This window comes from Equus przewalskii, unplaced genomic scaffold (assembly GCF_037783145.1).
Source record: "Equus przewalskii isolate Varuska unplaced genomic scaffold, EquPr2 ChrUn-13, whole genome shotgun sequence".
Lineage (NCBI taxonomy): Eukaryota > Metazoa > Chordata > Mammalia > Perissodactyla > Equidae > Equus > Equus przewalskii.
In genome coordinates this window covers 993,453-1,019,747 of record NW_027228750.1, presented here as the reverse complement: position 1 = coordinate 1,019,747, position 26,295 = coordinate 993,453, and the positions used below count along the sequence as shown (strand labels likewise).

The following is a 26,295-nucleotide window of genomic DNA, read 5'->3' as shown; positions in this document are numbered from 1 at the left end:
TGTTCTTTATTATTATTTTATTGAGGTCAAATTGGCTTGTAACATTGTATAAATTTCAGGTGCACATTATTATATATCAGTTTCTGTCTAGACTGCATTGTGTTCACCACCAATAGTCTAGTTTTTACCCATCACCACACATATGTGCCCCTCTTACCGCTTTTACCCTCCCCCAACCTCTTTCTCCTCTGGTAACCACTAATCTGTTCTCTTTATTAATGTATTTATCTTCTACATGTGAGTGAAATCATACAGTACTTGTCTTTCTCTGTCCGGCTTATTTCACTTAGCGTAATACTCTCAAGGTCCATCTGTGTTGTCGCAAATGGCACAATTTTGTCTTTTTTATGGCTGAGTAGTATTCCATTGTATCATCTTCCTTGTTTTTCATCTCCTGCCTTAGTCTTGGAAAAAATATTTTATGAGTAAATGTTCTGCTGGATGACTTCATATAGGTGTTCCATGAAGAAAGAAGTGGCCAAAGCAGGGAAAGCCACAGCAATAAAAGCTATAATATGAAGTAGGTATTCACAAGATGAGTCCATAGCTCTCCCTGCATGACCCAGGTGGTACAGGATGGGGGGGTAGCAGTCTGCTGTTGCTCCCCACATCCAACCTCACTACATATGCATCCACAAGCAGGGCCAACACCAGCCCACAATACCCCTCTGGTGCATATTAGACAAAGAGGCCTTTCCCCAGAGGGCCTAGTACTTTGCTAGGGCCCATGGCTTAGGGATCAGAACACAGGCTGAATTTCATCCCCCAATGATTCCCTCTACTGAGGGGCCTCATATGTGGCCAACCTGTACAATCATACAGGAGACCTAGCCCTCAAGCTGCCTCTCCATGAATGGCCTTCCCTGGACTTCCAGGCCTCCCTTGGGCTCATTATGGACACCTGGGGTTCAGAGCCATGGGGCTTCCAGCTCCCTCATTTCTAATCTGTGTGATTTGGGGCTCATCAGTTAGTCTTTCTGAGTTACTTTCCCCTTTGATAAACTGGGGATAGGATTGCCTCTCTCACAGGGCTTTTGTGAGGGAAATGTGATTCCCACTGAGCAATAATCTGGATATTCGAGGCCCACCCCCTCATGTTTCTGATGACAATTCCATTTTACAAGATTGAGTATTATGAGATCATTCTAAACCTTTGAGCTGGAAGGAGATTTAAGTCAGTAGGGATGATTGGACACAGGTAGTCAGCCCATGCTGACGGCAGGACTTTTCTGCAGGTGCCCAGCAGAGACCTCCCAGGTCCTCCTGCCACAGGCTTCATCACTGCTTCTGCCCACATGTGGCAGGGACAGGCCAGTGGTCCCAACTGAGAGCCTCCAAAGCAAGGCCAGGAGTTTGCTCCTCCCAGATTCCCCAACACTCAACACACCCCATGGGCTTGTCACCAAGCAGGCCCTCAGGAAAGTCTGTAGTTCTAGGCTGGGCTGCAGTGGAGCGTTGTCCACTTTGGCAATTGTCAATATTCCTTCACTGCGCTGAAGATCCTACTGTCAGTTTGGAAATTTTCTCAAAAGATTTAGATGGTGCCTCTTCTTGGACTTTCATGAGTTGTGTGAACACAGCAACCTTCCTCATCTTTGTCCAGCCCATTGCTCCTAGACCATGGCCTGTACAGTCCAAGAAGACAATGATCCAAGAGAAAGTGCCAAGGCATACTCGGTTCTGGCAAATTCTTGTATTTAGAATTCAAACTCTCACTTAACATCCCAACAAGAATAAAAAAAGACCTGGTGCCCAGAGAGGAGTCAAGGGAATGTCTTCATGTGTGATTTGAGGACACAGGTATCTGGGAGGGCGGCCTGGGAGAGTCTTCCTGGACCCAGCTGTGAGGAGCGTCTGGGACCACATCGTGAGCCTGACTTTCCAAGGCACCAGCTTCCTCCTAAAAGGCAAGGTTATAGAGTAGAATGTTTGAGATGTGGGCTGTCCAATGAGGCTGATTGCGTTAGCCAGACTGAGGGTAACGTGTCCCTGTGCAAGAAACTTAACACCCTGGACCTTCGTTTCATCAGTCCCAGAAGTACCACACAAATATGTGCTTTTACCCAGCTGATAATAAAACTGAGTGTTTACGTAATGCTTAATTTTCCCCCAAGGAGGTTTTTAAATTATCACAATATCTGAAATGTTTGTTCTGTTTGTGCGTGTTTTATGACCTCTATCTGTGGTAAAAATCAATACACAAATACTTTTAAATTCTAAAATAAATGAGTGTAAGTTACCTGATTTTTGTTTGTTCCATAGACGGCCATCTGGAGTCAACACACATTTACTCCAGAGTCTGCCCTTGGTCAGGAACTGAAGAGGTCACAGTTCTGAATTCAGATCAGGCCCCATAAATTCGAGCCTGCAGTCTTCCCCTGGCACACCTTGGCACTTATTTTCTAAACTACATTGTTAAGTCAAAGATTTCAAGGCATTCATCCTTCTTTACTTTCTATCTCAGCTTTTTGATATTTTAGACATTTTCCACCGGGGGGAGAATAAAAATATTAAAGACAAAACAAAAGAACTTTCTAGTGAGGAGGCCAGTCTGTGGTTTGGGTCTTGAAGAAGAAATCACGAAATCTGAGTGTACTTCCTATTTGAGCATTGATTGTCTACATGGAAATGGCAAATCTTTCATACCAGGGCAAACTTTTTCTGTAAAGGGCCAGATGGGAAATATTTTAGGATTTGTGGGCTATACAGTCTCTGTCTCAATTATGCAACTCTGTTGGTGTAGCAAAAGGCAGCCATAGATGATGCTATAATGAATGGATATGGCTCTGTTCCAATAAAACCATTCACCAAAATAGGCAGCAGGTCAGATTTCGCCCAAGCTATAGTTTGCAGACCCCTGCCTCATGCCATCTGTGCCTCTGAGTATGAAAATGGACATACTAAAATCTTCCCTTAGAGCTGAAGCTAGCTATAACTAAACATCCATCCTAGCTCCTGTTCAACCCCAAGGTTATGTCTCAGGAAGAGGCCTGGGGGTGGGAGGACAAAGAGTGAGACCAAGTCAGGCCAAACTCCTACAATAAGACCAGGGTGGTCTACCTGTCCACCTCTAGTGCAATGCCTGGCACACAATTGATACTTCCTTTGTTTTGTGAATAAATAATGATTTAATTAATTGGTTGCTTCCTGGGAATGTGAGTTTGCTGTTTAGTTGACCCAGAGCACCCTCGATCTCCAGCTCAGTCACCAGCTTCAACAGCCTATCCCACAATCAACCTTCTTGCCAAAGCCAGTAGTGAGAGCAGTTATCTGGGGCCATTACCTGATCAATTCAAAAGGCAAACACAAACTGCTTTGGGAACCAGGGTGTCCCAGACACACTGAATTTCCTGACTTTTCTGCAGTTATTCTTTCCCATAATGAGCCTTCTGCCATCCCTTGGGGCCAGTGGCAGTTGGGGAATCAGTGACTATTTGATGCTGATGGTTTCTAAATGGATGGAGGGTCTGCCTGCATCTGACTATCTTAGAACACCTTGTTCTTGTTGTCCCCCCTGGTCAGTCCTGGACTGTTGGTGCCTCAGCCAGGTTTGGAGCTGAGCAGAAAAGGCCACTGAGCAAAAGGAAGAGGTACCTCACTGTCTCCCATGACTCCTCCATCACTTTTGTCTGAAAGGGATGTCTAGCTTGAGGGCTGGTGGGGCAGACAGATTTCCGACTCTGCTCCATACTTCTAATATTACTTGCTGCCATGACTTATCATCTGTGACTTGACATGTTCTCCACACAGAGGCATGCTGTACACATTAAGACATGCTTCCTGCATTAGGAGTCTTTCCTAGATTGAGGATATTTTCCTGGTGCAGAATTGAAGACGGAATTGAGATATTCAGATTGACCCTAATATTTTGGGGTCTAGAGTAGGTTTGGAACATTTTCTTCCCTTTGAGGGTCTACTTCAGTTCTAAAGAGCAGCAGCATTTGTAACGAGGGCTTGATCTGGTCCAGGACACGCTACAAGGAGGGCATGCTATCCCTGCAGTGGATGACTGTTGCCTCCCTCACCAACCCTGGCCTAAGTCTGCCTTTCTCCTTCCCCTTGCACATGGGGAGAGGCTGTGCGCTGGAGCTCACGGCTCACCTGGAACGCCTCTGGTTGCTGAAGGGCTGGACGGAGCCTCTGAGACAACCTGATGGATCATCTCATAAACAGAGCCCGCAGGAAGGAAAAGAAAATTATGCCAGCAGAATGCACTTATGAGAAATAGATACGTGTGGTGCAGGGAGAAATGCTTTGATATTAAAATTTTTTGTAACTTAAAAAGGCATGAAAAATGATACCGACCACTAACTAATCAACATTCCTCTGCGAATGCAGCTTCAGTTCCTAACCAAAAACACATCCCTGCTATTGTCTTGTCTGGATCCAGATGCAAACATGATTAATTAAGTTTCAGGCGAGGAGTGGGAGGGGGGATGGCCGGGACGGATGGCTTGCTGAGGATCATTTTTATACACAGGCCTGGGGAGAATCCCTAAGGCTGTGTGCCTTCCCCCATGTGGCGGGGATTGCCTTCCATGCACTGACAGCCCAAGGGTGTGTGAGTGAGTTGCACCCAGACCAGAGAGGCTCCAAGGAGAGTTTCTACAGGCAGCAAGGAGAGGCTCTTGGTACGCTCCTTGCACTGCCCAGTGCAGCATGACAGAGTGGCAAGAGCGTACGAGATGTCTTGTCGGGAGACCTGGCTCCGCTCCCCACACTGCTGCCAAGTAGTTTGGGACCTTGAGTAAGCTGCCTCAGTTTCTGCATTTGTAAAATAAAAGGTTGGATTAAATGTTCCTTAAAGTCTCTTCCGTTTCAGACTTTTTAGTGCCTGAGGTCCCTCACTCATAGCAGGTGTTTATAAATTGATTACCAAGGCTGTCAGCAATTGTCACCTTTGGGCAAAGGAACCTGCTGATGGTGGGGCTGTGAAGTGTCCCAGGGGGGCGTCTCAGCTGCAGGTGGCTGAAGTGCAGAGATCTGAGCTGCACATCCGAGGCCCAGCCGACCTACCTTCTGATCCGTGCTCCACCACACTCAGCCTGGTGACAAGGAAGGAGACAGCTGATTGCTCTGCGCCTCACTGTCCCCATTAGAACACAGAAACACCAGGCCAACTTACCTGAGGTGTCATGAAGCTGAGCAGTGGCACTCTGTTCTGTTCTTATGCTAGCTGGTCAGAGAGGACAGTGATGGTACACAGCGTCGTGCCTTCTCCAGGAGTCTGCTCCCCAGTAGGAGCCCCAGGTCACTGGACACTGTAATTGAGTGGTTAAGGGGGCAGGATCCAGAGTCAGACTGTCTGCATTCAGATCACCTCCCCAGCATCCTAACCATTAGGCAAATTACAAACCTCCTTTAGGTTTTGTTGACCTCATCTGTAAAGTGGGAATAATAGTCATAGAACATACCTCATAAGGTTGTTGTGAATATCAAGTAAGTTAAAATATACAAAATGCTTATATTCATGGCTGGCACATTTGGTAAGTGCTAAATAAATGTTAGTATTATTATTGAGGGCCCCTCTCCAACTTTGGGTGCCCATCAAGTGTCCCTTTCATATGTACTTAGTTGTGTCTTCTCCCAGAAGGGAGTAAATGGAGCTGCCTAAACCTTTAGCTGCACAGAGTAGGCTCATTCATTCATTCAGCAGACATCACTGAGTGCGCACAACGTACCAGGCCCTTAGCTGGGTTTTGGGGAGACTATGTTACCTGGAGCTTTCAGCTTGAGGGCCCTGGGCTCACCAGAACAGCACACAGCACACGTTTTCCATGCATGGTGAGCAGGAACAAGCTTGTGCATGGGTGAGAGAGTTTTATTAGGCCTGCTGGACCCCACCATGGTGCTGGTGCCAGGTATAACACCAAAAGCTTCCCATCAGACTTTAAGGCCCTGGTGTGGGGATCTGAATCTGAGCCAAGACTAGGGTTTAGTGAGCTATTTTATTGGGGGTTTTACTGCCTCCTTCTAAAGCCAACTGATTCCACTAGTATTTACCCCCTCTTGATGTCAGCTGAGAATGACCAATTTTTTAGGTAACTAGCAACACCCTCTCAAACATTAGGATGATGAACTGCTCAGTTCAAGGTCTATAATTCTCAATTCCAGAGGAAAGAAGATGGCTTTTACATATGCGTTTCGTTCCTGGGAGCATCTATGAAACATGCAGCATTCTCTTACCTCGCTGGGAAATCACTTTAAAAATATCATCTCTAATCCATCTTCATGTTTTCAAGAGTGAGTTGATTATTCCCATTTCCCAGATGGAGCAACTGAGAGCAGAGTCAGGAGTCAGCTTGCCCAGGGACCCAGAGCCACAGAGGGAGTTGGTGGTGGGGCCAAGAATGAGTTCTTATTTCCTGCCTCACAGTCCATGGGAACCTGGGAGTGACCTTTCTGGGCAACGTTAGAAACATGAACATGTGAAATGGAGAATTTAGACTGCAATCCCCTGGACCAGGTCCGGCACTCTAAAGTGAGTGTCCTGCTCCTGTGAAACACGTTCTAAGAGTTATTTACTGTTCTGAAAGTGATTAAGGTGAGGCAGATCTTCCATGGAGGTTCCAGGTGAATCCGAGCCCCATGGACAATGACTTTGGATTCATGTCGACAAAGACTTAATCCCTACAATGTATAGGGCACTGCTCTGCTGGATTTTTCACAGGGAACAAGAGGGGAAGGAATTTCTCTTGGAGGAAGCATGCAGATGACTACAGAAATGACACTTTGGTCCCCAGCCTGTGTATGAACCAGCTCTGCATCTGCGTGTCCCACGCTCTGCCTAACCTCTCAGGAAGCCTGAGGCTGTAATGCTGCCTCCCGTGGCTGCCGGGCCTCCTATCCTCATTCTCTCCTGGGCTGCTCCCACTCTGCTCCAATTTCAAATGGCTCCTCATTTCAGGCTGCTTCTCGGGCTGTGGGACTTGGCCTTAGTGTTTGTGCTGGGTTTCCCTGCTTTCTGTTCTCAAGGCCTTGGGTTTTGACTCACCCCTACACACACACACACACACACACACACACTCCCAGGGATCTGAGCCTTCATTTTCCTCCCTCACACCACACCCCAGCACTGAGTGGCTTGTCTGGGTGCCCAGAACTTGGGCCTGGGGCATGTACAGGGCAGGAGAGGGACCCCCAAGCTCTGAAGTACAGAGTCTTGATATGAGGGCACCCCCTCACTGGCTCAAGACCTCAAGCTGACCTCTTGCTTATCTCTCTGACTTAAGGTCCCCCATTAGACCTTGAGCATCCCTGAGCTCGCCTGTGCCCCTCTGGGAGCGGCTGTGTTCTCGGCATGTGCAGGTCTGTGTCTGCACAGACTCTGAGCCTCCTAGGTCTTAAGAGAGCCCAGCTCCCTCTCACCAACTAGAGGTAATTAACTTCTCTGGGGCTCTATTTTCTTTTGAGTAAATTAGCAATACCTTCTGTATGTGAGTGTACTGAGACTCCAGCAATATGGTAAAGATCTTCCTACACTCTCTTTAGTACAGAAACGCTGTGTGGTAGGCTCAGTCCCCATTTCATGGATAATAAAACTGGGTGGCTCAGGGACATTGTGTAAAAACTCCATTTATTCAGCTACTAAGTGACTGAATGACAACTGAAAAGGCTAGAATGGAAACCCATATCGGTTTGATATGATCTAAGACTGGCATATCATTCAAAAACAAGAATGATATTGTTGCTGTTTTCAAAGAATTTATAATTTACTAGAGAGTATGAGAGAAGAACTGGTTGGGTTTCTCAAAAAAAAAGGAAGAAAAATACCTCTTTGCCATATGTATATATGAAAACTGGCACAAGCTTGCAGACATTCTTTCTAGACATAACTGTATTGGTAGAAGGTGGATTTAAAAGAGGATAGAGGTATGGTAAGTATTTGAAGGATTTTAGTTCCATGGTGGACAGAAGGAAAATATTTACAGATATTGAGAAATGTTTGCTTGCCTTTCCAACGTAGGAGACAGAAAACTCCATAAACAGACTGCCTCGGGCGGATGGGAAGGAAGCACCCATAGAGACAGGCAGGATTTACAAGCGTATTGTATTAGTCAGTTCAAGCTGCCATAACAAAATACCATAGACTGGGTTAACAACAGAAATTTATTCTCTCCCAGTTCTGGAGGCGAAAAGTCCGAGATCAAAGTGCTGGCATGGTCAATTTCTCACGAGGACTCTCTTTCTGGCTCGTAGACAACCACCTCCTCACTGTGCCCTTACATAGCAGGGAAAGAGAGAAAGAGAGAGAATAAGCTCTCTGAGGTCTCTTTTTTTATAAGGTCACTAATCGCCACCACCACTCCCCACCCCCACCCTGTGACCTCATCTAAACCTAATTATCTCTGAAAGGCCCCATCTCCAAATACCAACACATTGGGGGGCAGAGCTTCAACATATGAATTTCAGAGGACACAATTCAGTTCATAGCAGGCATATAAAATTATTTTGTCAAATATCAGATCAAAGCTAAGTTTCTCGATATCAGATATCTCAAGAGTCCGTTACACCCCTATGTTCATCACAGCATTATTTACAATAGCCAAGACGTGGAACCAGCCTACATGCCCAGAAACTGATGATTGGATAAAGAAGATGTGGTATATATACACAATGGAATACTACTCAGCCATAAAAAAAGACGAAATTGGCCCATTCACAACAACGTGGATGGACCTCGAGGACATTATGTTAAGCGAAATAAGTCAGTCAGAGAAAGACGAACTCTATATGACTCCACTCATAGGTGGAAATTAGTATATTGAGAAGGAGATCTGATCGGTGGTTACCAGGGAAAAGGGGGGGTGGGGGGAGGGTACGGAGGGGGAAGTGGTGTACCCACAACATGACTAACAAAAATGTACAACTGAAATCTCACAAGGTTGTAATCTATCATAACATTAACAAAAAAAAAAAAAAAAAGCTAAGTTTCTCTAAGTTTGGATTGCTTAGACTGGAATTAAATGAGTTAGTACAAGGAAAGCGCTCAGAACTGTGCCAGATCCATATATGGACTACATCAGGTTCTGCTATTATTATTGGAATCCTATTTGATATAGCTTTAAACACCAGACATTCACAAGACTATTCTTGTAAATTACCTATTTATGTTGGCATCATTAACAGCTTTTCTTTCAACATCTGTAACCACTTGAGTAATCTTATCAGGATTTGTGGGAAGACAGTTGACTTTTCTCTTCCCACTTTATTTGCACAACCTTCAATAGGAAGATAACTTAGTTGTGTGGAGGATTTGGTGAAACTATATGAGATTTTAATGGTCTTTACAGATACTAAACCACCTTCAGAAATATTACCTGAGGTAATTTTTGTAATCACCTTGAAAGAAAAGTATTATTATGATCCTTGTCCCTAATTTGAAATGAGAAAACCTTGGCTCAAATGGATTAAGTACTCAAGGTCACCTAGCAATGAATAGACAGTGTCTGGACTACACCCAGGTCATCTCACGTCAAGGCCAACGCTCTTCTGCTTAATTCACAGGTACCTTTTTAGAACAAACAAAATTCCTCCTCTTCAGCATTACTGGGACAGCATGAACTTTACTGGAACAAAGATCAACCAGCAGCAGAAGCAGTGACAGCAAACTGAGTTTGGAATAACATGTGTGGTAGTAATGGACATGTTCCCTCACACATAACCTCACGTATATTGTTCACTTGAACCCTAAATAGCTTCCTGTAAGGAAAATACTGAAGAAACTGGGAACAAAAAGTCTTTGGCTTCAGAAGGAATTATCCAGGCATAAGACAGAAAAAATATGAACGAAGCTGTGAGCAGGCAGCATCCATTTTTCCTGTCTTCCTTCCATCTGCATCCTCCTCCACTTCCAAACCAACAGATGAAGCCCTCTAAGCTGAGTGGAGAGGAGAGTTGAAGAGGAAATAAAAGTATTAGGAACAGCATAGAAGTTGTGCATCCTTCCAATCTGTCCCCTCCTCATAGCCAAATCACAGATGTAAGTGTGTGTGGTAGGGGTACACAAAGGAACCCCTTTTAAATTTGGAGATCTGAGAATGGATAAGACCTATGTTGCTACCTGCGTGAAGTCCAGAGAGACCCCTAGCCTGACCCATTGTTTTGTATCAACTGTAGAAATGGTGGCATGACATAATGGAGTCAGAGGCTACCCTGAGTTTCCTGCACCCCCGAAGGGATGAGATTGCCACCTGAAAACATCCAAGGCTCTGAATGAGACACAAAAGATATCTGGGACAGAGCAAGCCCCTGGGGCCTTGGGACCAGCACAAGCAAACACCACCTCAGAAGGACGCAGCTCCTGAACAGGACTGCTGACGGTCTGGGAGGATGCAGCTGCATCTCAGAGGGCTGCTGGTGTGCAGGAGGGTATCTTGGGTGGATCTAGGACAGGGTACATCTGAAGCCGCAGGTCCTCAGAGCACCAAGGCAAACCAAGGCTGGCAAAGTGGGCAGTGGGATATAATTAGACCTTCTGTTTTTTGAGCCTTATAAAACTGTTCTGTCTTTTAATAGGGATGAGCAGGCAGTGTAGGCTGAGATGGCTTCATGCCCTGGTGAGCAAATGAGACTATTAAACTTTTGAGATGTATATCCCTTAAAAGATCTGAAAGGCCTGCAGTTCTTTCTTTGCTCATTAAAAGATGTTTGCTCATTAACCTATGTGACTTCAGACTTTGGACAGTGTGGGGATATGGGAGAGGTATGCTGGAAGACTCCTTGTGCTGGGGGAGGAAGGATAGTACAGGCAGAAGAATATCCTTTGCTCTCAAATCTCTGCCCCTCTGTAAACACATAGCCAGCCAGCACTCCTGGTTTCCTGTCAGATGGCTCATGGCATTGGAGGAAGAAAGGATTCTTCATCTGAACAAGGAACAGGAAACAGAAAATTATTGCCCTGATTGAATGAAGCCTCGGGGCTTAGATTTTCATCACATAGCTAACGGTTGGCAGTGGGGGGAAAAGGATTATTCCAAAAGAGATTTTAGGAAGGTGAGGAAACAGAATGGTACTGCTAATCCCTCTGATCCACTGACCGTTTTCCAAACAGGAACCAGGACACTTTCCTCAAGATCTGTAACCATATACTTTGGAAAATTAGAAAGAAAATAAAAAGGCGAATGAAGGGAGGAAGAGGAGAGTGGCAGAAAGAGATGAGGCAGATCCATTTATGAGTGGTTTTTATTCGTACACAAAATTATCTATATCACCAATTCAGGGTACCTTTATGGCTATATCTCTATTAATTTTCCAAAAGCTCATGTATGTTGCATTACCAGGGAGTCCAGAACCTCACTTTTTAATCCTCCTCCAGCATCTCACCCACATCTTCAGATTGTCCCAGAGTTCCAGGAACTTACCCAGTTGCAAGGAGGTTTATAGTTATCTTCCAGAGAGAGAACTGAGCATCCACCACAATCACTGTTGGCCCTGCATGTCTTGATAGTTACTCTTGACTTCTGATGTTGTGATGACCCTACTCAGATCACTATAGTCCTCTGCGCGAAGATTACAACTCTTTTTTTTTTTTTTTTTTTTAGGAAGATTAGCCCTGAGCTAACTACTGCCAGTCCTCCACTTTTTGCTGAGGAAGCCTGGCCCTGAGCTAACATCCGTGACCATCTTCCTCTACTTTTTTATATGTGGGACGCCTACCACAGTATGGTGTGCCAAGTGGTGCCATGTCCGCACCCAGGATCAGAACCTGCTAACCCTGGGCCGCCAAGAAGTGGAACATGCACACTTAACTGCTGCGTCACTGGGCCAACGGGATTACAACTCTTTTGGACTCACATTTCCTTGCTCAACCTTCAATCTCCAGAGCATAAACATTGGTGTGTAGGTGGTCGTGCTGGAGGAGCCCCCTGCAGGAAGCTTACTACACTGTGCCCAAACCTACCCTTCCCTACTCTGCTAGATTGCATCATCGGTCCTGATTTTTGACCCCTCCCTACCTACATCCATGTCCTTTGCCATGTATGTTTGGAGTTTCCCCACTAAAGGACAAAGTATATTCCCCTGCCCTCTTAATTTGGATTTGTCCGTGTGACTCGGCTTAGCCAATAGAAAAAGGAGGAAGTGACAGTGTGTCAATTCTAAGTCTAGGCCTTAAGAAACTTTATGTATTTTCACTTGTTGAGCCACAGCAGCCAAGGCCAGCCTAGATTAGCTGAGCTCCAACAGACATATATGTAAGTGAGCAAGCCTGTGGGAGATCAGCAGGTCCGTGTAGCTGAGCCCAGCAGAGATCACTAACCCTCAGTTGACTAGCAGACTCCTGAGCTAAAGAGTGCATATTGGTTTTACTACCAATATTTTGTGGTTGTTTGTTATGCAGCCTTAGTGTAGTCATTGTTAACTGACTCATGAACCTCTGTGTTGAGCTCAGGCCATCAACCTCAATTCTCCATTTCCTCAAGATAATTTCATTTTCAAGGATTTCATAGATCTTTCCTGTCCCTGGCCTTGGTGGCTAGCCTGGTCCATCTCCAGTGGATCACCATAACTTTGCTCCTTGGGACAGAGGGTTGAGATCTCAAGCTCTGTTTTCCCAGAAAGCCCCTGGGATCCTTTTGCAAATAATTCCTAGTCCCTTGCTCGGGCTTCCCTTCCTGAGGAGACAGGCAGTTTTATGAAGGCTCGAAAAACAGAGGGTCTAATTATATTCTCCTCCAGGAAAATTATAACCTGATCAGTCAACTCTTATGTAACTCACAGAGATTCCTCAGGATCTGCCTTTACAGAGCCCTGAAAGCTTCTCTGGCTGGAAAAAAAGTGTCTACAGTACACTGTATTGTTTAAACCTAAGCCTTGGAGTGACATCCTATTATACATATAATTATAGGGCAATAATTTTATGAACTAGTTTTACATTCAAGAGAGCCGAAGCATAGAAAGGTAGATATATTTATCTCTCCACATTCAAACACCTGAGGAAAGACAGCACCTGGATCAGAACTAAAATCTTCAAGTTCTCCATTCAGGTTTCTTGACACTTTAACCGTGTTGGGGTGTCTGAGGGAGTCCAATAAATAGCAACCCTCTTTCCTGCCCACATTCTGTACAAATTGACAAATAAAACAAAAGACTGGCAAATTGAGACAAAAATACCCTTTGTTTCTAATAGAGGCCAGGTTGGAGGATGTGGCTGTCTGTTAGCCAAGTATACCTGCCAACATGGATGCCACTGAGGAACAAGACCTCTCCCCTAGCAGAGCAGAACAGAATGCTTTCTCTCTGTGAGCAACTCATTCTTAGAGGAAGAAGGACGGAGCTGAGCTGAGCATGCCTGGATGTATCAGTCAGTTAAGATATTCTATCTGTCCCTGGGGAAGTATGAGTAACGGAGAGGAAGAGGCCAGGAGTTACACTAAATGAGCTCCCTTTAACAAATGGAAACATCAAGAGTTAGGCAAAAATATTCCTACAATACACCATATTTATTTAATATCAATCTAAGTTAGGCTTCATTAGAAAAGCCCCAGTCCTATTCCATAAAGCCAGATAGATATGTCTACTCTCTCTATGTTGACAAAGACAATGATAATTTTTCAAGCCTTAAACAAACTGAGGTACTATGAAGTGGAGTGAGGTGGGGTATATACTGAACCATCCTGAAATCATATCACATATTCAAATGTCAGTTCTGCCTCTCTATAAAGTTGACCTGGCTAACCCTGACATAAGGAAAATCCTCTGCATCTCATCAATTTGCTACCTAACAAGAGTTTATCTTAATTCTAATAAAGTTGTCATTTCCCATCCCATCCTCACCTTCAATGCAGAATGTTCTTCTAGGCCCAGACTGGTTCATCTTCTAGAAAAATCATCTGTTAGAAGTATCTGGATCTTAAATAGGTTGCCATCTTAGCATATTCCTAATACATTACCTATCCCAGCTGCTTATTAGCTCCTTGCAGCCAGTGCACAATGCACAATGCAGGCTTAAAGAATAAGAAGTGATAGATGGATTCTCCTAACCATGGCAGCACAGATTAGCGAATGCCAAAGCCTTTTATAAAGTAGGTGGAGAGCAGGAATGGTTCTCATCATATCCTGTCTCCACCATCTTGATTCATCTACAGTGAAAAAGGAGGAGGGTATGGTGTGGAAATGTGTGTGTGTGTGTATGTGTGTGCACATGTGTGTGTGTTTCAAATTGCATTTTTTGGCTACATCTCCAGCAAGATGATTAAAGAACTTTAGCTCTTTGCAACCAGCTCAGCCAAAAGTTTGACTATGCTTCGCTTTCCCAATATGGTTCTCATTTGCTTTCAACCTCATTCATTTCTTATTTGTCTCTCAGAGAAAAAGGCAGCAAGAAAAATCAACCTTGGGCTTCGTTAATTAAGGCCTACATTCTTGCTGGTATATTTCAAGAAGACAATCGATTCCTTTTGCCCCAGTCTCCCCGGAACTTTATAATGTGGTTCTATGCATTCGTCAGGGCTCCTTGCAGCTTTGAGGCCTCTCCGGGTTTGGTGGTCCTTGAATTCGTTTTCATATGGAATTGTGGACATTGTATTAGTTTATAAAACTAATATTTCTCTGCAGAGCTCCAGCAAGCAACTACTAGAAAAATCTCATAAATCTTCAGTGGGAAGAAGAAAGAAGCAAGGATTTTTTTTTTAAAGATTGGCCTTGAGCTAATATCTGTTGCCAATCTTCCTTTTTTTTCTTCTTCTGCTTCCCCCCAAAGCCCCTCACTACATAGTTGTATATTCTAGCTGTAGGTCCTTCTAGTTCTGCTATGTGGGATGCCGCCTCAGCATGGCTTGATGAGCGGTGCTAGGTCCATGCCCAGGATCTGAACCAGCGAAACCCTGGGCCACCAAAGCAGAGAGCGTGAACTTAACCACTCGGCCATGGGGTGGCCCACAGAAGCAAGGATTTTTATCTGACTTTGTGATTTTTATGATTAACAAAAAGAAAAAGGTAAGCACTAGATCTCTCCCCTGACCCCCATCAAACATTCTCGTTCTGATTCCTTGTTTACTTGGTATGTGAGGTCCTGACTCATCTTAAGGTCAGTCTCATTTTTCATGATAAACAAAAGTAAAAGCAGGGAACTTCAGGGTTATTTTCCAGAATGTGGAACCAGACAGAGTCAGGAAGAGAAGCCATATGTCTGCCTTCTCAAATCTCTTTTCCTCTTTACATTTATGCCTTCTGGAAAGAAGACTGAATTTTACCGAAGCCTCTTTTGTCATTTCCACTGAAATGAAAATTTCAGGCTGGATTCCTTAGGCAAAAATTGATCCTTAAAGATAGTTCACCATCTATTTATTCAACGGATGCTATTCTTCTCAAGGCAGTGGTGTGAGGGTTGTAGAGATTCAGAGATGAACTCACAACCCATAAATAAGGAGTCCACACACAGGACAGATATGGAACAGAAAAAAAGAGAAGCAGAAAGGGATGAGGAGGGGAGTTAAACATGCCCCCTTATGTTGTTGATCTCGCTGTCCTTGGTTTAGTTGACTCTTTCTTCATACATCATCACAATTCTGACCTACTTCTCTAGCACTGCAGCCAGATGAAGCATGGTTAGGGTGAACAGCAAGAGTGGAAACAGCCTGAGTGAATTAAAAGAGGAAGTAGAAGCAGTGATTACAGACATCTCTTTTTTTTAAAAAATCTTTGAAAATAGAATTAAGGAAGACTTTGAGTGTATAAAAGGTTAAGTTCTCAGTTACCTGATTATTTTGATGCCATAGAATAGTTGCTTCCCTCTAGTTCTATAGATCTTCAGTTTTCTAGAACAACAACAGCTAATGTTGCTTGCGCTCCAACTCAGTGCCAGGCACTCTTGTAATCTTGTACACACATTTTTTTAATTTATTTAATCCTTATAACCACTTAGAGTACCTACTGTTGTTAAAGCCATTCCACAGAAGAGGAAACTGACGCACGGAGATGTTCAGCAATTTGACCAAGACAGTATGGGCCAGTAAGAGGTGGAGGCAGAATTCAAATACAGCTGGACTGGCTCTAAGCCCAAGCTCACACCCTCATGTTACCCTGTTTGTAGACTCAGTTCTGTGGTAGCACCAGCTTTGGAAACTATGGGGCTCTTTCTTCCAATGTCTGCCTCCTTTCTTCCAATGTCTGCCTCACTGGGCACCACTCAATTTCAGTTGCTGCAGCAATGGAGGGCAGAGGAATCAGGAAGCTCGTCAAAGCCCCAATTTTTCCTTTTCTCAGCACTCATGAATTCTCATGCAGTGGTCTTCTGCTGTCTGCTCTGTCCTGTTGAACTTCCCAGATCACAGCCACTGCCACCTAAGATTTGTTAAAAGCTGGAGTGTCGGTGGTGGGCAAGGTGAGAGGCGAAGCTGGACTGCTGGGGGAGGAAAATGGCAGTGCCCCCCAATCCTCATGTCCCCTGGCAACAAAGCCCATTGTTGGAACCAAGACTAGGCTCCAAGGCCACCATTCTTCTCACTCTTCCTACTTTACCCTTCAGAAGAAAAATACTCAAGCAGGAAGAGAAGATCTAGGTCTGGGTTAGAGGAGGGCTCTGGAAGCACAGAGTGGGTTCTGCCAGTGTGCCCTGCCTGGGATAGTCCCTCTGGAAAAGCTTGTCTTCCCTGTCCCCTGCTCCAACCTCCACCACTGGCCACCTGCCAGTTTAAGAGCTTAAAGACCCATGTTATCATGCCACTGCTTAGCTAGTGAGAAAAACATGCTAAGCTGTCTCGCTTTGGAAAAGAAGACTATGGGTCTACAAGTTCTTTTTGTGGTTGAATTACAACCAACACTCCTCTCTGTCTGCTCCTACTCTACCTTTCCATGCCTTTACTCAAGCCCTTCTCAGAATTTTTTGTGTACTTCTGTGCCTCCTCCGTATATTTTACATTCACTGGGAACCAGTACTCTGCCATATTCATCTCTCCATCTTCCACACCCACACCTAGTACCTTTCTGTATCAGTCAGGATGTCAGTCAGGAAGCCAGCACTGTGCACCTTCCACACACGAGGCACTGAATTGGGTTATCCACATATTATCCTACTGAATCCTCATAAAACGTCCCCTAAAATACAAACTATTATTCTTTTACTACAGATGAAGAAATCAAGGCTCAGAGAAGTTTGGTAACTTGCTGAGGGTTAGTTACATGGATAGTGAGTAGCAAAGAGAGAATTCTGTTGGCTGTTGACAATGGCTATAACCTTTGCAGTAGGTCCAAGTCTCTAAGAAATTTATAGGAACAGATCCTCAGCCAAGAAAATACTTTGCTATGATCTGAGGCTTTGGGCTCCACATCTCTGTGAAGTCTCCTGGTGAGGCAAGCATTTGTGAGCAGCAAATGCTCCTTTGTGCTTCTGGCCTAAGGCTTCATGAGAGAAGCAGGCCAGGTGAGTCCCTTTCCCCTAGGCTAGTACTTCTCAGGCATTTCTACCGAAGTATGTCTAATGACAGAGGAGGTGGAAACTCAAGTTAGGATTGTAATCTCAGGAGACCTGGGAAATTAACCGATCTTTGCCAATAGAGTGCAGGCTTCAGCAAGTCAGCTAGGCTGGGAATGGTCCTAGGAAGCTCTCCTCCACTTCACCACTACCTGAGACCATGACTTTATGGAGCAAAAAGTGAGAGAAGGCTTCAGACTCAGGCTCAGAAAAGGAGATGCAGACCAAAAGCAATACAAGGAAGAATAAAGATTTTAATGAATAAGTTAAGAGAACAATCCTGGGCCAGCCCAGTGGTGCAGTGGTTAAGTGCGCACGTTTCGCTTTGGCGGCCCGGGGTTCGCCGGTTCGGATCCCATGTGCGGACATGACACTGTGCGGCAAGCCATGCTGTGGTGGGCGTCCCACGTATAAAGTAGAGGAAGATGGGCATGGATGTTAGCTCAGGCCAGTCTTCCTCAGAAAAAAAGAGGAGGATTGGCAGATGTTGGCTCAGGGCTAATCTTCCTCGGGGAAAAAAAAGAGAGAGAGAGAGATGGAAATACCTACCCATTAATTTTAGTTGCAGTGAGAGTGGGCTTCTCATGACAGACTGCATCCATGAGCCCTCCAGAAGTTATAGGTAGAAAATAATAAGTGAGAGTAAGGAGCTATCCCAGCCTAGAGAGCAAAAAAGCTTGATAAATGCTGCATTCATCTCCTCTTGCCAGACACAGAGAACTTCACAGGTAGAGGAGAGAGAACATCCCACCATACCTAATTAGGTTCCCCTGGTGGGGAATAGAAAGAGCAGGGGCAGACCCAGCTGAGAATTCTGCCTGCCCTCCCGGTCACCTTTCGCTCATTGCTGCCATCTATGATCCAGTTCCTTGGCCACCCAGGATCTTCCCAGGATCACTGCTTGACTGGGATGGATGAAGCCAGTGTGGGGATCTAGGGCCTCAGCGGGCAGTGAAAGGCTCCCTCTCTCTGTCAGCCACCAGGCCAACCTCTGGGAAGGAGTGAGTGATAGCCTGGATGCCACAAGTAAACAAATACTGTCTTCTCTTCACTAAATTCTGGACAAGAGAATTTGTTAGCGCAATTTGGAGCAAGCTAGAAATCTTTTTCTCAAAACAAGATGTACTTGAGATTGAGGATATTTTTGACCAGACTTCTAGGTGGAGGCTGGGACAGAGTGGGAGAGGAAGGCTAAGGAATAACAGATTGGCCTGGCAGGACCTCTCCCTGTGAAAAAGGATGCAACCGGAGAGGGGGACTGGACGGCACTTTTCAGGACCTTGGTGTTACGAGGAAGGTCAAGTGGGAAGCGAATTGGAGTCAAAAAAGTCCAGGAAGTGTGATGAAGGTTTTGGGGGAAAATTTTCGCTAAAGTTGCCCACTTCTGAAAATGCTAAGTATGGTTGGATTTCTTACAGAAATATGGATCTGATATGAGGTTCTTGGAGGGAAATCAAGAGGGTCAAGAAAAGAAAACAATAAGAACATAGGAACAAGAAGCACAGAAATTCTATGGAGAGATCAAGCTTCCTCAGACCTGGAAAGTGAGGTGTGGGTCCAATTTTACTTAAATCTTCAAAGGTCATGGAAGCCCAAGTGATCTATGGGTTACCTGCGCATAATAATATTGAACTCACAGGATTGTTGTGAAGATTAAACCAGCTCTTTCATGCATTCATTCATTCATTCAACAATAATAGATTATATTTATTGATTGCTCACTATGTGCCAAGCTATTCAAAGCACTTTACATGCTTTCCCCCAGCAGCCTGAGGAGATGGCTACTGACATTTTCCCCAGTTAACAGACACCTCAGAGAGGTTGAAGGACTCACCTAATGTCACATATCTAGCTGGCTTTGAATCCAGGCCAGTCCTACTTCACTTTTAATCACTAGCCCTCAGTGTGCCGGACACTGGGTCAATTACTAGAGATGCACCGATGAAAAATACAGACATGGGGTTTTCCCTAAGGTGCTCACAATCAAGTGGGAGCAGAATGTAGGAAGCTTTTGCAGGTAGTATCCCTTTACCAACTTCAGGGATTATCACTTGAAAAACAGGACATGCTATCAACATGTTGGTTGCCAGAGATAATATTCAAAATATCATTTGCATATAGTATGGGCCGCAACCAATCAGCCCTGAAGCCAAATCTTGAGATGTATCCAGGCTCACCGTCCCAGGCAGTTAGCCTGGTAATGAAATGCTTCCTCATTAGGCCTGGGGGGCTTCCCTGGTGGGGAGTAGTCTTTCCTAGATACATCCCGTGTATGGTGGTGGCATGGGGGAGGGGGAGGGATGGTTAGGTTGAGGAGGAGCAGGGAGATTTCAAGGGGATAGGAAGACTGAAGAATATTAAGAACAGGGAAGCAAAACCAGCTTGCAAAAAGGAAATTCACAAAAACCAACTGGCCAAAAACAAATTAGCCAAAAATCAGTTTTGTAAAATCATTAATTTGTTAAATGATCAATTTGCCAAACTAGCAATTACCAAATTCTTGTTTCTGTTAGCTACTCATAGTTTATAGCAATTCATGTTGCCTGCCATAGTTTCAACTGACTTCGTGGAACTTTCCTAAATTTGGTTTCTCAGAGGCTTTTCCACAGCCAGAGGCACTAGGTATCATAGAAGAAGTCTGCATGTAAGAGAGCTCTCTGTATGTGTTCTCTTGATGAAGGAGTGGTGAGTTTGGGCTAGAGACACTAGAATCCTAAATGTCAAGTTAGTGAGTTTGAACTTCCTAGGAGGCACTGAGGAACCATGGTGTGCTAGGGTGACGAGTGTACATGACACCTGCAGCAGTGCCTGGCATACAAGAGGTACCGAATACATACCTGTTGAATGAACAGACCACCTTAAGATATTCCAGCTTCTTTTGCTTCAACTGAGGTGAAAGGCTGTAAGCAACCTCCTCTTGAAAGCAAAAGTCAATGACGCTGATAGGAGTTCTGCTTTGGTTAGGTAGGGACCACAGCTGCATCTTTTTTATTAGGGTATAGGACTGTCAATGGTTGTTATATTATCATTATGTAATTATGATCATCATCATCACTTGAAAAGTAGCCACCCTGCAGAATGGAGCATGGAAGGTGCTGGGCCTATAACTCAGAGATTGATTGCTCAAAATTATTCTCTGCTACTAACCTTGAAAGTCTGGGGGTTAGGGCGGCTCTTTGGTATCTATAAGTTAAAGTATTGAAGGGGTTATAAAAAACAATGTATATAAAATCTCAATTTCATTTTCTTCTTTCCAAATCATTTGTCTATTGGGTTATTATAAACAAGAGTGTGAGAATGTTCAGAATGTGTTTAATTCCATTGAATTTGAACACAAGACACAAAGGGCTAAGATTGCGGTGCATGAGTAAGCTTCTTATCCTTTCTGAGCCTTGGTGTCCTCAGTTGTAACGCCCATAATGCCTACCACAAAATGTTTTTCTGGAGATCAAATGGCACAGGGCATGTGACATTTAAATGAGGTGCTCCTTCTCTGACCACACTGCAGGACTCTCTCCCACAGTACCTTGTATGTTATTTGAAATAGATGTGGTCCAACTGTCTAGCTTATTGTCTTAATAAAACTATTAAAATAAGTATAATTAAAAGGAAATTACATGTGAGAACTATTAAGTCAGCAGATTTCAAAGGTCTTTGAAAATTCCTCTTGATACCCAAATATCAGCCTTCTGCACGTCCTGCACCTCACTCGCAGGCCAAAGGAGTGGATACCTTCGTGCTGCAGCTTCCACTGATCTGTCCCAATCCTGGCTCTCAGCTGCCCGCTCCTCACCCACCTTCCCACCAGGCTCAGGGCCTGCTTCCTCTTCCTTTCCTGGACTGACTGCTATCAGCTCTTTTGGCTATGTGCTTGCCCCTTCCCTTTACTCTGAAATCCATGGTCCTTAGGGAGAAGAAGGGCCTTCATAACCTCAGTTGTCTTCCTTTGGTCACCCTCCTAGTTTTCCTACTCTGGCACTTACATCTTGACTTCTCTCTTTTTGGTAGGAGGGGACTTCTTTTAATCTCTATGTCTTAGAAAACCCCTGGCCCCAATCAGTTGGCTCGCCTCACTCTCTTAATGGCAAATTCTTCTCCGCCTATTGTCCAGTCATCTTCTCCTAAAACAACAGCTTCCAGGTCCAAGTCTGACTTCAACTACCTCTCTGAGATTCCTTTGCTCATTTACATATATTAAAATTACACAAAAGCTGCATATATATTATGCACATATGTGATATATAGAATACATGCACAAGTACATCTAGTGCAGGGCTTGGCACTTTGGAGGCATTTGTCTCATATTCTATAACTACCTGTTCAGTACAGTAACTAATAATTACATATGGCTATTTACATTTAAATTTTAATTAATGAATATCAAATAAAATTAAAATTTGGTTCTTCAGTCGCACTAGCCAAGTGCTCAGTGCTCAGTGGCCACATGTGACTAGTGGCTAGTGTTTTCTATATGAACATCACTAAAGTTCTATTGGGCAGCCCTCCTCTATGTCATCTGTTGGTGTCTTTCTGCATCTCTCCGTATTATTGTCAGATCCTTGGAAACCCAGAAGAGACGTATCTTCTAGAAGACATTACTTCTAGAAAGTGCTCGTTCTTTTTCAATTCCGTTCTGCAAAACCCAAGACCAAGACGGGTCTCAGCACAGACAGAGCCTTATCCTGGGCTCCGGATGGGGCAGACTGGAGAGCACTGTTTTGCAGGCATTAGAAGGAATCACAGGTTCACTGTTCCCACCGCTGAGCTGCAGCCCCTGGCTTCTGCGTGGGTGCTCTTGAGACTCTCAGTGAATGGCAGTGATGACATGTTTAATGAAAGGTAAATATTTACGGTCAGTCTCCGGCAGATGTACTCCGTGGGTGGGTGGGTGGGTGAGTGGGTGGGTCAGCAAGGCCAGCAGCACAGGAGCTGGGATGCCAACCATGGTTATGCTCTGGATCTCACCCGATGCATTGTTGTGTGCCTAAACTTGACCCTGTTGTTCTGAAACCAGCGCAGGTAGGGAACCGGGTGACCAAGATACCATAAGCAGCCCTCCAACTCTAGAAACAATGTAGTGTACTTGGAGCTGGAGCAACTTTCCTTGCGCTGATTTTGAAAACTCCCAGAGAGGCACAACAGAGCCACCCAGACAGTCTCCTGGGACACTGCTGGCATCTAGTGGAAGGACAGGGAAGCAGCTAGCATGCAAATACTTGGCACTCACAAAGGGAGGATCTCAACCAGCCCTCACTTCAGATTGCAGGTTTCGCATTCCACATCCCCTGCTCTTGTTAGAGTGGTTGCCGGCAGAAAGAGAAGCCACAAGAATGGAAAGATGTCGCTCCAATTCACCCATACACCACCCACTACACTAACAGACCCAACGCCCTGATTTTATAATGTATATTTAGTTTTTGCCCCCTTTACTGTCCTAAAATTGAATTCATAGATAATATAACCTGTGTACATTACTATAAAAATCAATATAATGTCCTAACTATAATATAAAGGTCAAAACATGGATTTTTAAAATGTGTTTCAATATGTATATATTCACACATGAACAGACTAGAACACGTAGTTGGGTCACATGCTTGCACCCACATAAAATGATTGTGTGAATTTAAGAGAAGTAAGAATATCAGAAGCCACTCTATGCAAGAAGTACAGGAAAGTCAAAGAGCAGAAACACAGGTGGACGCTAGATTAAAACCTTGTATTCAAACAAATAATAACAGACCAACCTGATTATTTGTATGTGATAAGAGATAAAAGCAAATAACCGTAATGGAAGAGAAAAGGAGATGTATTTTACATTTGGCTCAATGGACAATGAAAAAAAGGAAAACAGCTATAGGAGGTGAGACACAAGCAGAGACCAAGAATGCAGCAGAAGCAGGAACTCAGGAAGTATCTAAAAGAAATATCAATCCTCTGAGAAGCTATGGAAATATGGAGGGGAGGGATGAGAATTTCCTGCTGTATGTGAGATGGGAGTCAGAGCCAGTTGATTTGCTATTTGATATTGAAGAGTGGGGTGGCCCTGTATGACTGGAGGATGAGGGACACCAGGGAGGCTGAAACTTGGGTTACAGATCACAGCCCAGGTACTCTTGCTGTCACTGTGTGAGCTTTATCAGCAAGATATGGTGCCTAGTTCAACAAAGGTTGGTTGTCAACTGAGTGGATCTGCCATTTGATTGAGAAAGCTGCCATATGTTTGATGGTGCCCTTGTGTAACTCAAACAAGTAGCCTGCTTAATATTGAGGCTCTCATTTACTAAGCACCCACTGTGATAGGTGCTTTATATACATCACCTAATTCTTGTAACAACCGTGTAAGGTGTTCACATATTATCTTCACTTTACAGGGACAAAAACCCAGATTTGGAAAATTAAATAAGTAATACAGTCAAGCTCGTGGCAGGATGTAGCAGAGCCAGGATTCAAACACAGCTGTATCTTATTTGAATCTCATGCCCACCCTAGCAAGCAGGTGGGTAGAAAAAGGAGTTACTGTTCCCACTTTGGTTTTGAGTGACCTAAAGCCAAGAGAAGTGATGTGACTTGCTGAATGCTGTGCAGCTGGTGTGTGACCTCCCTCTCTTGACGGCAGAGTCCGTGTCTTCTACCGCGTTTCCATCACATCTTGTGATACTCACTTCATGTCTTGTTTCAGGGATCTCAGAAATCAGCTTCAATCTTAAGCAAATTAAATTAAACTCTACTAGTAGGATATGAGAATGGTAATTTATCAACCGGTTCATAATGGAGACCAGAAATTTAAATGTCACTTAGGGTATTTAATTAAGATCTGTGCTTAGTATGGGAACAATTAGCTAACAGACTGCAAATAAATTCTCTGATTACGCAGGGATGGGATAGTAACTTGTTACAAAGCTACTCTTAGAGATGAGAGTGATTTTGCTTGAACATCTGTCATCAAATTGGTTGCTGAGTTTGATCCTGCATGGTGGGCCAAGCTGTATCACCTTCCTCCCTCATTGCTCCTTGAGCATCCTTCCTAATTTTGCATGCTGGGTCTAAGGTCCCAATGTTTGGAAAACCCTTTTCCTACCAGAGGTATTCAAGTATGAAGCATCTCTTGGGGACAGAACACATTCTGAAATCTGATTGTGAGAAACAATGTTATGGTCCTTCGAACTGTTCTCACTAAGCAGTGACCATGAGCTAATAGAATGAAGCTTAGGTGAAGTGAAATAACTGAAACTTTCATACACTGGGGGTGCGAGTGTAAAATGGTACAATCCTGGGAGAACTTTTCCTTACAAAGTTAAAAATACACCTACTCTGTTACTCAGCAGTTTTACTCCTGGGCATCTATCCAAGAGGAATGAAAACACGTTCACAAAAAGAGTCATATAAGAATGTTCATAGCAGTTCTATTCATAATAACCCCTCAAACTGGAAACAACCCAAATGCCCACCAACAGGTGAATGAATAAACAAATTTATGTTATATTAATACAATAGAATAAATACTAAGCAATAAAGAAAGAATAAACTGCTATTCACACAAGCAACGACATAGATGAACCTCAAAAGCATTTGTTGAGTGAAAGAAGCTATACATGCGTAAATAATCATTTAATTGATTCCAATAATTTCAAGTTCTAGAACAGGCAAAACTAAGCTCTGGTGATAGAAATCAGAACCTGATCAGCACTGTGAGCAGGAGTGCATTGACTGGAAAGAAACAAGGACATTTCCTGTGGTGATGAAAATGTTCAATATCTTGATTGTGGCGGTGATTACACCAGTTTTGTCAAAATTCATCAAACTGTACACTTAAAATGCAGTTGCTTTATTGTGTGTAAATTATATTCTAATTAAAAAAAAATGAAACCTAAGGTTGTTTCAGCTCCTCGGAAACCGTAATTGTTATCTATTTCTGCTTCTGCCTTCTCTCCCACTTCTTTTTTTCATGCCTCAGGCCTTAAATGATCAAGAATCATACCAGCAATCCTTAGCAGAAATAATTGGGGTGGAGCCTTGGGCAATGGGGCCATCTGTAGTTTAATGTTTAAGATCATGGTCAACCCCCTATGTTCACTGCAGCACTATTCACAATAGCCAAGATATGGAAACAATCCAAATGCCCATCAACTGATGATTGGATAAAGAAGATGTGGTATTTATATACAATGGAATACTACTCAGCCATAAAAATGACAAAATCGTCCCATTTGCAACAACATGGATGGACCTGAAGGGTATTATGCTAAGCGAAATAAGCCAGACTGAGAAAGACAAACACCACATGATTTCACTCATATGCAGAATATAAACAAACACATGGACAAAGAAAACAGTTCGGTGGTTATCAGGGGAAGGGTGTGGGGAGTGGGCACAGGAGGTGAAGGGGAGCACTTGTGTGGTGACAGACAAGAAAAAATGTACAACTGAAATTTCACAATGATGTAAACTATTATGAATCTCAATTTTTAAAAAAAGATTGTAGTCAACCCATGATTCTAGGGAGTCAATGAAGCAGCTTGTGGATAAACAGGTTTGAAGCAGAATGAAGTATAAGAACAGCCACGTGGAGTGTTCATGGAATCTGAATATCCCTATCCTGAATAGCCCTAGTTCAAGGAATGAACCCTGAGCACACACAGAAGACCTCCAGGGAAAGAGGGCTTACAAATTTAGCGTATTAAGAGCGAGGGAAAAGGGTACCTGCAGGCAGCTGCTTTTCAGAGGCACCAAAGTCTGCTCTTTCCCATAGTGGCACAGCAGGCCTAGTTAGTCCATTTGGACCTAGTGCAGTTCATTCATCATTCACAGTGGTGTGCTCTAACAGGAGTCAGTGGTGCCATGTATGGGCAAGAGAGGAACTGATCAGAATCTTCGGACTT

The 26,295-nt window shown here is 44.0% G+C and overlaps 1 long non-coding RNA gene across 2 annotated transcripts; it reads right to left on the bottom strand.

The window, feature by feature from the left end:
• Positions 1 to 26,295, bottom strand: LOC103548381 (uncharacterized). Of its 2 annotated transcripts, XR_011536718.1 has the most exons (4): positions 26,117 to 26,295; positions 7,954 to 8,221; positions 5,126 to 5,261; positions 1 to 1,900 (listed from the first exon to the last, which is right to left on the bottom strand). It is a non-coding gene; the product is annotated as an uncharacterized lncRNA (long non-coding RNA). The 2 variants fall into 2 exon arrangements; XR_544237.2 differs by lacking the exon at positions 7,954 to 8,221.